This window comes from Bufo bufo, chromosome 2, assembly GCF_905171765.1.
Source record: "Bufo bufo chromosome 2, aBufBuf1.1, whole genome shotgun sequence".
Classification (NCBI taxonomy): Eukaryota; Metazoa; Chordata; class Amphibia; order Anura; family Bufonidae; genus Bufo; species Bufo bufo.
Genome location: NC_053390.1, coordinates 222,094,513 through 222,106,622, shown reverse-complemented (window position 1 = coordinate 222,106,622; position 12,110 = coordinate 222,094,513). Strand labels below are relative to the sequence as shown.

General features: G+C 44.5%; 1 long non-coding RNA gene across 1 annotated transcript; it reads left to right on the top strand.

Moving 5' to 3' along the window:
- Positions 1–223: 223 nt before the first annotated feature.
- Positions 224–1,399, top strand: LOC120991409. Its single transcript, XR_005776661.1, has 5 exons — positions 224–300; positions 577–597; positions 990–1,004; positions 1,086–1,169; positions 1,368–1,399. It is a non-coding gene; the product is annotated as an uncharacterized LOC120991409 (long non-coding RNA).
- The last annotated feature ends 10,711 nt before the right edge of the window (positions 1,400–12,110 follow it).

Genomic DNA, 12,110 nt, shown 5'->3' with positions numbered 1-12,110 from the left:
TTTTCTTTCCAGATAAATATGCTATATCTGAAATTGCGTCCGAATATAAAAAATCTGTGGACGTCATCCAGGATATAGATTTTAAGGGTATGTACAATATTTTCTATGTAGGCGGGAATTCTACTTCTCTTATTAATAGGAATTGTCAGTGTGTTGGGGGCACAGACCAATAGATGAGGGGACTGGACTCATTATTCTCCTCTTTATATATTTTAGAGATCCAGCTTCTTCACATCATTGGACTCCAATTCCAGCGACTCAAAGAAAAGCTCAAGGTTATCGTCCAGGACTCAAACCAACGTAAGTGAAATCTTTTACCTGTCTACCATTGTACTTGTGTTCTACGTGTCTGGTAGGTTGTCAGAGATGGTGTTTTCTGCTCGATTTCCTTTCCATACAGCCTAGTGACAGGAGGGAGTGATTGTAATAAAATGTCCTATAAAGGGAATTGCTATTTGTGCAGTTTTCTGTGGTATTATTGCCATGTTATAGATGGAGTCGTCATATACAGGGGATTTCTGTTCTCTATATTGTTTTCTATTAGTAATTCTGTATTCCTTCATTTCTCACTTTTAGGGAGGTGTCCAAATAAACAAGGTGAGTTCTTCTAGATATAACATGTGCTATAATATGACATATAAATGTATTACACAAACAGGCCTCATGTAGTAATAGTAATGGAGACACAAACTAGAGATCCCCACAGCCACCAATCACATCAGTGCTGTTATCTCCTACCCTGTACTGGACACATGAAAGCCAGCATCTGATTCGTTGTCAGGGATGTTTGCACTAGGAGCTGCTGCTCTTTATAGAGGGCCCGGACTGTACTGGGGTAGCTCAGAGATTCCTGTCAATGGAAATCTAGAAAACACAGCGATCAAGACAGAGACACTGATATCATGTAATAATGAGACCCAGAGATTAGAGGTTTCTGGGTTTGACAATGAGAACTGTCAGTAATATCTTCTTTCTTCTCCATTCCTCAGGTGCAGACAGCTGTGGTAAGTACATTTTATACCAGCTTCTTGTCATTATTATTCTATCTAAGTTTGGTAAGTTATAACACAAGTGCATTTCCCCAGGATTAATGGTGCAAACCTATACCAACTGTAAGACCTGCGCCGAGGAGAAGGTTGTCTGCGCCGGGGGCCCTCCAAAAAATCAAGGTACAGTATAAGAATTCTATCATACACCAGAGGATCTAGGATTACATTATATAATACGTCAATGGACCTCTCCCTTCAGTGTGTGTAAACTATGTGTATAGTATGTGTACTGTGCCTATTATACAAAGGTGAGCAGCACTACATAGGTGCTATACACAGCACGCACTGACTATTATATGCCATTTCCTCTTTTCACAGACTACTTGGAGAGATGCAGCTGCCTGTGCACCTCCAACAGATGTTTCGGTAAAGTAGAAGTTTCTATTCTTATATCTACATTCATATAGTATGCCAGTAAAGTGACTAAATATTCCAGTCACTTCCAATAGTCCATAGTTCATGGCAGAGAATCAGACTTCCTGAAGCAGGAGGACATTTACATTAATATGATTCCGTCCATAAGCAGACTATAAGGGTGATTTGTGGCAGCCTGTACAGTATATTGTCCATGTGCTGTTGACAGAGGGGTGATAGATACTAGCATATGATTATCATACTTATTATAATATTATAAAAGTGTCTAATGCTTGGCTTATATTTCATTTCTTTTTTCTTTTCTCAGATCTAAAAACTGGACAGTCCTGCTCTCCATGTAAAGATCACAAGTCTCATCTCGCAGAGACTGTAAACTGTGGAGGTGAGGAGACAGAAGAATATAATCAGTTACTATCAGTCCTCTCGATGATGCCGATATTTCCTATTAGGTCATATGGAAGGAGACGTGTTATTGAGACAACCCCTTTAAATGCAGGACAGAATATCTACACAATTACTTCTGTAATATCTTCTTTCATTTTCCTTCTTTCTAGAGATAAATATCAAAGTTCCAGAGTATGAAGAACTAATTCTGGACTGCAGCTTTGAATGGTACGCGAGGCTGGAGGACTCCTATCAGAACGTGTTCACCCTGGTAAGTGAAATGCAGATGCCCAAGAAAATAAGTGCAAAACTGGGAGATTGTTAATAAGTTTTATGACCATCATATTAAAGAGGACCTTTCACTTGTATAAACTATGTGAACTGAGTATGCTGCCATGTAGAGCGGCGCCCGAGGATCTCACTGCACTTACTATTATCCCCGGGCGCCGCTCCGTTCTCCCGTTATGCCCTCCGGTACCTTTGCTCCTTAAGTTATAGTAGGCGGGTCTTCCCTTGTCCTGTGGGCGTCTCCTTCTCCTAGGCTGTAGCGCTGGCCAATCGCAGCGCACAGCTCACAGCCTGGGAGAAAAAAAACTCCCAGGCTGTGAGCTGTGCGCTGCGATTGGCCAGCGCTGCAGCCTAGGAGAAGGAGACGCCCACAGGACAAGGGAAGACCCGCCTACTATAACTTAAGGAGCAAAGGTACTGGAGCCTATAACGGGAGAACAGAGCGGCGCCCGGGGAAAATAGTAAGTGCAGTGAGATCCTCGGGCGCCGCTCTATATGGCAGCATACTCAGTTCACATAGTTTATACATGTGAAAGGTCCTCTTTAAGGCAGCGCTTTCCAAACCATTTCCTTCATCACCCAAAACATTTATCAGAAAGTCCTTTTACCCATGTTATGTCATGTCAGCAAATTATTATCAGTAATGTTATCTACTTTTGTCTTAATAATAATCACAATGAATTATAAGTAATTGTGACCTATGAGGTTCTAACAGTTCTCTATATTATCTCTCTAGCATCGTGAACATGAACCCAAAATCACCCGGGAGCCCTACCTAGTGATCAAGGGCGTAATGAAGGGGGACTCCGGCCGGTACACGTGTACCACCATCCTGGACTCTGAAGTGCCAGTGAGTAAGATCACCTACAATGTGGCAGGTGAGGACATATTATTACTGGCACTATGCTGGGTGGTAATACTTAGATACATGGGATTCATATCTGTTTATAGGTGAAATTTAGGGAGAAAGGATCTAGTTCCGAAAAGCTGAAGTGTCACCTACAATGTGGGGTGATTTTATATTAGTATTTGTAAGGAAAAACCTATAAAGTGATAATTTAAGCCACTTCGGTATTTTGGAGCCACTCTTGGTTTTGACAGTGCTTCTGAGCCGCCATGATACAGACAATTCTGAAATATATATAATATTATTTCATATAAGATACACTACAAAGTCATTATCATTCTCTTCATGGTATGAACTATTAATGTAATTGTTTTCCTCATTTAGTTATCAGTGGATCGGAACAGGGGATAGAAAAATACCATCCTCGCCCAACACTTCCTGATGTGCTTGACATCACAGCGCCTGAGTCGCCAATTCTAGAGGAGCTCCATAACAGCAATGCTTCCCTCACAGCAATATCTGTGGCCGGCTCCGTCACCATCATGTTGATCGCTGGCATATGGTAGGTAGCATTTATAAGATACTCTATGGAGCTAGCGTATTATTGCTGCTTAATATTTACACAGCGTAAACTTAGTCCAGGCAGTCACAAGGTGCGCCAGATTTATCACAGTGCTGAAGGCTTCATGGTAAATGTGGCGCATATTACAAGGCCAGACATGTTATAATGTAACGAGAACACATTGGAGGATCTGTGCACACATTTCATTCAGAGCTCACATGTAAATAGTGGATATTAAATAACTGATCTTCTTCTTTTTTTAGCATCTGCATATTCTGCAGGAGGAAAATAAAATCTAGAGAGCCTCCGGAAAAAGAGCCAGTGTAAAGGCGAACAGTCAAGCACCATCCTGAACTACTGCCACCAAAAAACAACTGAAAACAAAAAAATCCCCTTCCTTAAAAAAAGAATACAAAAAATAATCTTCCCTTCCCCCACTTCTCCTTTCCTCTTCTCTCCTTAATCCCTCTCCATAAAAATAATTAAAAAAAACAAATATTTCCCAAAAAAACAAAAATAACCTTCCCTTCCCCATTTCTTCCCTCCCCTTCTACCCCCCAAAAAATAAAAAAATAAAAAAAATCCTGACTGCAGTGTTTCTTTTGTTTTCTTCACCTTAAGTGACCATACATGGAACAAGAGCTACAGAGACTATATCATAGATAGACCAGGAGGATCGAGCATCTTTTTTTATTCCTCATCAGGACTTACATACACATTAGTTAAGCTTGATTTCTTAAAAAGAAAAACATACTTATACCTTTGCATAGTTCTGTTATTCATGCTTTGTTTACATGCTGCAGCAAAGCTGTGGGGGCGTGTAACAACAATGCTGAGCTCTCCCTCATCAATATTTGTGGGTGTGAATAATCTGCCCTTCCCCGGCTCCTGCACTGCAGTGCTTGCTCTGCACAACTTAACCTTGCATACAAACACTGTTACATGATCATCTCCTAGCTCACACGGTTATAGATTATTAAATATCTTTCTCTCTCTCTCTCTCTCTCTCTCTCTATATATATATATATATATATATATATATACACTGCTGAAAAAAATAAAGGGAACACTTAAACAACACAATGTAACTCCAAGTCAATCACACTTCTGTGAAATCAAACTGTCCACTTAGGAAGCAACACTGAGTGACAATCAATTTCACATGCTGTTGTGCAAATGGGATAGACAACAGGTGGAAATTATAGGCAATTAGCAAGACACCCCCAATAAAGGAGTGGTTCTGCAGGTGGTGACCACAGACCACTTCTCAGTTCCTATGCTTCCTGGCTGATGTTTTGGTCACTTTTGAATGCTGGCGGTGCTTTCACTCTAGTGGTAGCATGAGACGGAGTCTACAACCCACACAAGTGGCTCAGGTAGTGCAGCTTATCCAGGATGGCACATCAATGCGAGTTGTGGCAAGAAGGTTTGCTGTGTCTGTCAGCGTAGTGTCCAGAGCATGGAGGCGCTACCAGGAGACAGGCCAGTACATCAGGAGACGTGAAGGAGGCCGTAGAAGGGCAACAACCCAGCAGCAGGACCGCTACCTCCGCCTTTGTGCAAGGAGGAACAGGAGGGGCACTGCCAGAGCCCTGCAAAATGACCTCCAGCAGGCCACAAATGTGCATGTGTCTGCTCAAACGGTCAGAAACAGACTCCATGAGGGTGATATGAGGGCCCGACATCCACAGGTGGGGGTTGTGCTTACAGCCCAACACCGTGCAGGACGTTTGGCATTTGCCAGAGAACACCAAGATTGGCAAATTCGCCACTGGCGCCCTGTGCTCTTCACAGATGAAAGCAGGTTCACATTGAGCACATGTGACAGACGTGACAGAGTCTTGAGACGCCGTGGAGAACGTTCTGCTGCCTGCAACATCCTCCAGCATGACCGGTTTGGCATTGGGTCACTAACGGTGTGGGGTGGCATTTCTTTGGAGGGCCGCACAGCCCTCCATGTGCTCGCCAGAGGTAGCCTGACTGCCATTAGGTGCCAAGATGAGATCCTCAGACCCCTTGTGAGACCATATGCTGGTGCGGTTGGCCCTGGGTTCCTCCTAATGCAAGACAATGCTAGACCTCATGTGGCTGGAGTGTGTCAGCAGTTCCTGCAAGACGAAGGCATTGATGCTATGGACTGGCCCGCCCGTTCCCCAGACCTGAATCCAATTGAGCACATCTGGGACATCATGTCTCGCTCTATCCACCGACGTCACGTTGCACCACAGACTGTCCAGGAGTTGGCAGATGCTTTAGTCCAGGTCTGGGAGGAGATCCCTCAGGAGACCGTCCGCCACCTCATCAGGAGCATGCACAGGCGTTGTAGGAAGGTCATACAGGCACGAGGAGGCCACACACACTACTGAGCCTCATTTTGACTTGTTTTAAGGACATTACATCAAAGTTGGATCAGCCTGTAGTGTGTTTTTCCACTTTAATTTTGAGTGTGACTCCAAATCCAGACCTCCATGGGTTAAAAAATTTGATTTCCATTTTTAAATTTGATGTGATTTTGTTGTCAGCACATTCAACTATGTAAAGAACAAAGTATTTCAGAAGAATATTTAATTAATTCAGATGTAGGATGTGTTATTTTTGTGTTCCCTTTATTTTTTTGAGCAGTGAATATACACTCACCTAAAGAATTATTAGGAACACCATACTAATACGGTGTTGGACCCCCTTTTGCCTTCAGAACTGCCTTAATTCTACATGGCATTGATTCAACAAGGTGCTGATAGCATTCTTTAGAAATGTTGGCCCATATTAATAGGATAGCATCTTGCAGTTGATGGAGATTTGAGGGATGCACATCCAGGGCACGAAGCTCCCGTTCCACCACATCCCAAAGATGCTCTATTGGGTTGGGATCTGGTGACTGTGGGGGCCATTTTAGTACAGTGAACTCATTGTCATTTTCAAGAAACCAATTTGAAATAATTCAAGCTTTGTGACATGGTGCATTATCCTGCTGGAAGTGGCCATCAGAGGATGGATACATGTTCTTATTCTGTTTACGCCAAATTCGGACTCGGACATTTTTCCAGTCTTCAACAGTCCAATTTTGGTGAGCTCGTGCAAATTGTAGCCTCTTTTTCCTATTTGTAGTGGAGATGAGTGGTGCCCGGTGGGGTCTTCTGCTGTTGTAGCCCATCCGCCTCAAGGTTGTGCGTGTTGTGGCTTCACAAATGCTTTGCTGCATACCTCGGTTGTAACGAGTGGTTATTTCAGTCAACGTTGCTCTTCTATCAGCTTGAATCAGTCGGCCCCGCACTCTTTAGCATCCACAAGGCATTTTTGCCCACAGAACTGCCGCATACTGGATGTTTTTCCCTTTTCACACCATTCTTTGTAAACCCTAGAAATGGTTGTGCGTGAAAATCCCAGTAACTGAGCAGATTGTGAAATACTCAGACCGGCCCGTCTGGCACCAACAACCATGCCACGCTCAAAATTGCTTAAATCACCTTTCTTTCCCATTCTGACATTCAGTTTGGAGTTCAGGAGATTGTCTTGACCAGGACCACACCCCTAAATGCATTGAAGCAACTGCCATGTGATTGGTTGACTAGATAATTGCATTAATGAGAAATAGAACAGGTGTTCCTAATAATTCTTTAGGTGAGTGTATATCTATCTACCTATATATATATATATATATATATATATATATATATATATACACTCACCTAAAGAATTATTAGGAACATGAGGCTACAATTTGCACGAGCTCACCAAAATTGGACTGTTGAAGACTGGAACAATGTTGCCTGGTCTGATGAGTCTCGATTTTGGCGTAAACAGAATGAGAACATGTATCCATCCTCTGATGACTACTTCCAGTAGGATAATGCACCTTGTCACAAAGCTCGAATCATTTCAAATTGGTTTCTTGAACATGAAAATGAGTTCACTGTACTAAAATGGCCCCCACAGTCACCAGATCTCAACCCAATAGAGCATCTTTGGGATGTGGTGGAACGGGAGCTTCGTGCCCTGGATGTGCATCCCTCAAATCTCCATCAACTGCAATATGCTATCCTATCAATATGGGCCAACATTTCTAAAGAATGCTATCAGCACCTTGTTGAATCAATGCCACGTAGAATTAAGGCAGTTCTGAAGGCAAAAGGGGGTCCAACACCGTATTAGTATGGTGTTCCTAATAATTCTTTAGGTGAGTGTATATATATATATATATATATATATATATATAGAATAAATGAACTCCGCAGCACATCCGAGTAGTGAAGAAGTAAAAGAAGCTTTAATCACCAAGCATGCGACGTTTCAATCCTCTCAATGGGATTTTTCTCAAGCACTGCTTGAGAAAAATCCCATTGAGAGGATTGAAACGTCGCATGCTTGGTGATTAAAGCTTCTTTTACTTCTTCACTACTCGGATGTGCTGCGGAGTTAATTTATTCTGTATTGTTTGGAGGTGGATCGCCGACTCAGCCGCTGGCACTCCGTCTGTACCTTTCAGACAGTGGTGCTGCCCACATTCCTTGGTCTATATATATATATACATATATATCTATATATATCATCAATATATGTATTGTGGGGATTCGCTCTGGTAGAGAATACAAGCAGACGCAGTATAGAGGCAAAGACCAGTTTGTAATTTAATAAACTTCAGTGTTTTAGTCACACTTATGGCAACAAAACAGTACCACAGTCCATTTGCAGTTTTGGTGTTAGTTCACACCTAGACAGTTAATACAGCAACACAGTCAACTGTTATCCTAGGTGTTAGTTCACACCCGATCGGCATTACTCAGGACAGAGCATACCTCCCAAACTCAGGCCTCCATCCTTGCACACGGTTCAGATTCCAATCCAGCGATTGCCAGAGCTCCTCTGTCAGAGAGAGGTAATCACACCCAGCTGACACTGCTGGCTGGGTTTTTTATAGGCCAGTCAAGACCCGGCCTGGAACGTGGGAAGTAGTCACCCACCCAGCACTTTGACTACTCCCAGAAAGAGCCGTCCCCGATCAGCTATGCAGCTATACTAAATAGCTAGGTGTCAAACAGCAACTGCTGCTGACTAGAGTTGAGCGGACACCTGGATTTTCGGGTTCGACGAGTTCGGCTGAACTTGAAAAAAAAGTTTGGGTTCGGGACCTGAACTTGACCCCGAACCCCATTGAAGTCAATGGGGACCCAAACTTTTGGGCACTAAAATGGCTCTAAAATAGTCCTGGAAAGGGCTTGAGGGCTGCAAAAGGCACCAAAATGTGTTTAAGACCATGGCAACTGTTCTGCAAACAAATATGGATAGGGAAATGACTTAAAATAACATAAAATACAGAAAAATGAAAAATAACAATCAGGATCTAGGAGTAGGAGGTTGAGGAGGCGGTGGATGGGTGGATGTGGCGGTGTAGGTTGACGTGGCGGTGTAGGTGGAAGCGGCGGTGAAGGAGGAATAGGTAGCCAACACTGATTTGTGTTATTTAAATTTTTTTAATTGGGGTATCCCCCAAAATATTGGGACATATAACAAAATAAAACAAAGAATAAGTGCACTTGAGTACAAGAATGGATGGTTGAGGCTGGTATAAATGTCTATTCTGCACAAGGTACGGACAAGTCCTGTGGGATCCATGCCTGGTTCATTTTAATAAATGTAAGCTTGTCCACATTGGCTGCGGCCTGCGATAATGCTCTCTGCCATGCTAAACACACGTTCACACTATACACTGGCTGCAGGGCAGATCAGCACCTCCAAGGCTGACAAAGCTTTTCCACATTTTTGCCATGCTAACCCTGCCTTCTCAGGTGCTGGCGGTGCCCCAGCTGCATTGGCGACCTCTTCCTCCTCCTCTGCCTTCGCCTTGTGCTTCCACTGTGCCCCCGCTGTCAGGTGGGAATGCCATCATCAGCGTGCGCTTGTAGTCGTGCATCTTCCGATCAGTAACAGATGTTTTTACAAAATTTAGTTCCCTGTCAGCAATGCAGAGCAGGGGTTCATTCATGGCAAAAGGGGGTTCATGTCACCCAGCAATAGAACAGAGGATTTTGAGAGAACGAGGCCCATGTCACCCAGGCACAGCAGGGGTTCATTCACGGCAAAAGGGGGTTCATGTCTCCCAGCAATAGAACAGAGGATTTTGAGAGATTTAGGCCCCTGTCACCCAGGCACAGCAGGGGTTCATTCACGGCAAAAGGGGGTTCATGTCACCCAGCAATAGAACAGAGGATTTGGAGAGATTTAGGCCCCTGTCACCCAGGCACAGCAAGGGTTCATTCACGGCAAAAGGGGGTTCATGTCACCCAGCAATAGAATAGAGGATTTTGAGAGATTTAGGCCCCTGTCACCCAGGCACAGCAGGGGTTCATTTACGGCAAAAGAGGGTTCATGTCACCCAGCAATAGTACAAAGGATTTTGAGAGATTTAGGCCCCTGTCACCCAGGCACAGCAGGGGTTCATTTACGGCAAAAGGGGGTTCATGTCACCCAGCAATAGAACAGAGGATTTTGAGAGATTTAGGCCCCTGTCACCCAGGCACAGCAGGGGTTCATTCACGGCAAAAGGGGGTTCATGTTGTAGTGTCCCACTAGATAAATGTGGGCACTACACAAGGGCTAATATAACCATTGTAATGTATATGATGTTTTATGTGCATTTTCCTGTTTATCTGTGTGTCAGGCTTGTTAGGGTGTAGTTCCTCCTCCTAGACTGTAGAGGGAGATAGGGAACCCCTAATATATATATTTAGGCCCAGACAGGAAAAGAGTAGTGTAGACCAGGAGGCTAGTAAGTGCAGAGTTAGCTCAGAAGATTGTCAGCAGGGGAAGAGTTGCCTCCTGAGAAACCAAGTTCCCATAACCAAGCAGAGCAGAGCCAGTATCCCAGCCAGACAAGAGAGCTGAAGGGCAGAAGGATTTTACCTAAAGCAAGGATATATACCTGAGGAAGTTTGCCACCAAGGATAAAGCCAGCATTAGGGCATACGGGCCTTGGGATAAAGACAGCCAGGAGTTCTGAGGAATAGTGCACAGGATTTCTGAGGAAAAGTGCAGCCTGGTCTGTAAGTGTTTTTACCCTCTGTGTATCTTGCAACAACATTGTGCCTGCCATATATTTAAGGCCTGCTTACTACTGCTGCTGTCATATGGAACTTTACTAAAGACTGTATAAAGTTAACTGTTTCCAGTAAAAGGAAGTTTTGGTTCACCACAACAACGTGTTCCTCACTTATTACCACTAGCAATTGGTGTGCCACCGTTACAGGCACTGGCGTCACGAATCTTAAAGGGATCTTGTCACAGGCACATTAAAACCTGCAACACCCAGGGCACCTCACCTACCACCGGCCTGGTTCCTATATACAGAGAGTGCCCCAGAAGACTACTGTGCCAGCCTCTCCATCACTGCTGTACGCCTGCCCAGGGGCATCCTATGAACTGTGAGTACCTAAAAGCAACCCTCGTTTGCCTAGTAACCGTGACCTCACTATCGCAATACCCTGCAGGACTGCGTACTGCATATTTTGGCGTCACGAACAGGATGCGATCATTCCTACGCCATTGTGGAATATAAACTGTGTGCCGTTATTGCCCATAAAGTGAAAAAGCCCTTTACGTTTATTAAAAAATTGTTGTGCCAAAGAACTGTAATAATCGCGGTGCAAAGATTGTATTGCTGTGGACTGTTTTGCCGTTTCTAAGCCACCACTTGCGGTCAGTGAATAGACAGCGTTATACACAAAGATCGGCGCTTAAGTGGACTGGATTATTTGTGCGCCTCGTTGTGTCTGTTTGGCACGAAAAAGACAAAGAGAAGGTACCGCCCAGCCTGCAAGAAGGAAAGACACCGCCCTGTCTGCAAAGAAGATACCGCCTACCTTGAATCCTGGAGCTCCAAGAGGCCGCACCTATCTTCTGACGCTGCGCGTGGGACTCCCGTACGACGTAACCACGTACCTCGCGAGATTTGGACTGAGCTTCGCCGGAGTAGGTAAAAACTTTCGTATTCACCAGCCCCTTCATATATCCGCACCAGGGAGGTTCCGATCCTTGCAAAGAGACTGGGGAAGGTCCCCCACTAGTAATAAGAGACTTAACCCGGGGGGAAGCACGTCCAGTTTAGATCCGGCCGGATCCGCTGCGCCTTAAAGGGCCATACCCACTCCATAGCCCCCTTAGCAACGCTATGTCCGCACCTGAAAAAGCGGGGCAAGTGGCCCCCGATTTGCCCTCTGAAGTGCACGCAGCTGATAATAGGGCGCCCGCTGCTGCGGCAGCCTCAAGCCTGATGCCACTGACCATGCCATATTATTTTCGGGCCACCTGGTTCCCGCGATATTCCGGGGAAGCCCATAAATTGAAGGACTTTAGAGACCAGATCCTGGCCCTATTCCGACTATACCTTATCTCTGCTGAGCAACAAATGGAAATCCTCTTAGCCCAGTTAGAAGTGTCCGCCCGCAGGGAAGTCATGTCATGGCCCCATTCTGAAAAGAGTAGCCTAGAACAGATTTTTTTATCGCCTCTGCACCACATTTGAGGCCAGAACGGTGTACAAAGTTAAGATGTGATTTTTCAGGAGGAAGCAACAGCCTGGTGAGTCACTCTGTGACTTTGCGTTGTCCCT